This window comes from Anneissia japonica, unplaced genomic scaffold, assembly GCF_011630105.1.
Source record: "Anneissia japonica isolate Jap-2015-1 unplaced genomic scaffold, ASM1163010v1 scaffold104152_len2750_cov114, whole genome shotgun sequence".
NCBI classification, from domain to species: domain Eukaryota; kingdom Metazoa; phylum Echinodermata; class Crinoidea; order Comatulida; family Comatulidae; genus Anneissia; species Anneissia japonica.
Window position 1 is genome coordinate 1 of NW_022753819.1, and position 2,705 is coordinate 2,705.

At 29.7% G+C, this 2,705-nt stretch overlaps 1 long non-coding RNA gene across 1 annotated transcript; it reads left to right on the top strand.

Moving 5' to 3' along the window:
• Positions 1-355: 355 nt before the first annotated feature.
• On the top strand, positions 356-2,688 carry LOC117122949. The gene is made up of 3 exons (XR_004447776.1): positions 356-508; positions 1,222-1,280; positions 2,553-2,688. It is a non-coding gene; the product is annotated as an uncharacterized LOC117122949 (long non-coding RNA).
• The last annotated feature ends 17 nt before the right edge of the window (positions 2,689-2,705 follow it).

The window sequence follows — 2,705 nt, forward strand, 5'->3', positions numbered from 1 at the left end:
TAGAACGTTACAGGGGTTCCAATAGAATATTGGTTAAAATGTTAAGATTTAATATTCGCTTTTAAATTTTTTTTTTTAAAACAATTAACTAATTTTGTATTCAGTACATTTTTGACTGTCTTAAAAATGTGGACCTTTCCCATTAGGGGATGGGGTTGAGGATGGGGAAAGTACGCACCAAATCCATTAAAATAACATTTTATTAACATGTACCATAATAAATCAATTAAACAATCAATTCTATTTTCTGAGTCTGCAATTTTATACGATACCTCATAAAAGTATGAATTTCATAAAAGATATATTTTAAATGTATTTCTCACTAGTTCAATCTCTTTTATTTCAGTGTCCCAAGTCAAGCCTACCGATTAATCAGGAAGTGCGAGATCGATGTACAAAATTGTCACCGGAACAATGTATATTGAATTGCCGAAACACAATGTAATATCATTAGGCGGATTGAAGTACGGAATGGTGTTTCTTCTAATTTTGGAAAATGTACATATAGGTAAGTAAAACGTGTACTATGTTGTACCACAGACCCTCTGTGTTTTGCACTGTAGTTGTACAAGCCTGTAGGCCTACATGGATTTAATTACGGCATCCATTGCTGTGTTGTTGTTCAGGCCTGTATTTTTCAGACCTGGGACTTTCTCTAAAATCGGTTTATTGAGAGTCTTATTCATTAATTTTGTGGACTAATTTAATAATACAATGGCATTAAACCGGACTATCTGTTGGTTTTCTCCATTAAAACAAAAAAATGCTGGTAATATATCGAAGAACGAATGCATTATTTAGATTAAGATAACACAGATTAAATATACAAACATTAACTCCTTTTTCGATATATTAAATATTCTATAATAACAATGCTCGGATAGGATATAATCATACCAAACGGACCAGGTGTTGAATGAGAAGAGGGCCACAGATTTGGTATTGTAAAGCGTTACAGGGGTTCCAATATAATATTGGTTAAAATATTAAGATTTAATATTCGCTTTTAATTTTTATTACAAAAATTAACAAATTTTGTATTCAGTACATGTTTGTGGGGAGAATACGCACCTAAATCATTACTAAAATAACGTTTTATTAACATGTACACTTAAATAATCAATTCTATTTTCTGAATTTGCAATTTATTATATATATATATTTATAAATAGGTCTATATTTTGAATGTACTTCTCACTAGTTCAATCTCTTTTATTTCAGTGTCTCATGTCAACTCTACCGATTCATCAAGAAGTTCGAGAAAATGTACAAAATTATAGGTAAGTAAAGTGTGTACTATACTGTACCAGACCCTCTGTGTTTTGCACTGTAGTTGTACAAGCCTGTAGGCCTACATGGGTTTAATTGCGGCATCCATTGTTGTGTTGTTGTTTAGGCCTGTATTTTTCAGACTGGGGACTTGCTCTAAAATCGGTTTATAGAGGGTCCTTTTCATTAATTTTGTGGAATAATTTGAAACATAGAAATCTTAACATTTGGCCATAATACACTGGCATTAAACCGGAGTATCTGAGTGAAAATTTAAACAACAGTAACAACATAATAGGAGCTAAAGATTCGTCATTGTGTGATGACGTACCGTATAGTGTTGTTCGTGGGCACACATTTTTTCAAACTACATTCTACAATTTAACGCCAAGTACTCTTTAAAATTAGGTAAAATAATTTTAATTATTTTAATTAAATGTAATATTATTTATATAGTGATTTAAAAATGATCCATGGGTCGTAAAATTTGCTTTAATTTAAACAATCGCATAAATATAGAAATTTATGAAAATAGAATGAAGCATAAAGTGATGTTAATGTTGTTAACGTATATTTAATCGTTTTTATCTTAATCTATTTTAATGTATTGCATTCGTTCTTCGATATATTATCAAAATTTTTGTTGGTCTATTGGAAAAAAAACAATATTTTGACCTATTCTTAGGTACCTTGATAAAGACCTAAGGATAGGTCGAAATATTGGTTTTCTCCAATAAGGTGTTCTAAAGTCCATATACATGGTATTCATTTCCTATATTCTTTATATATATAAATATATATGTATATATATATATATATATATATATATATATATATATATAGATATATTAAGTATTCTTTAATAGCAATGCTCAGATAGGAACATAAGACGTTATAATCATGCCAAATGGCCCAATTGATTTGGAAGATGGCCACAAATTTGGTATTGTAGAACATTACAGGAGTTCTAATAGAGTATTGGCTAAAATGTTAAGATTTAATATTCCCTTTTTAAGCTCTATTACAAAAATTAACAAATTTTGTATTCAGTACATTTTTTACTGTATTAAAGATTGGGTTGGGGACCGTGGGGAGAGTACGCACCCAAATCATTATTAAAATAACGTTTTATTAACATGTACACTTTACATAATATATTAAATCAATTAAACAATCAATTCTATTTTCTGGAATTTGCAATTTTTTACCTCATGAAAGTACGAATTTCATTAAAAAATATATTTTGAACGTATTTCTCATTAGTTCAATCTCTTTTATTTCAGTGTCTTAGATCAACTCTACCGATTCTTCAAGAAGTGCGAGAATGATGTACAATCATTGTCACTGGAACACAATGTATATTAAATTGCCGGAAAACAATGTAATATCATTGGCCGGATTTATGTGGTCTTCTGCAAGTAATCGTGCGCGGATAT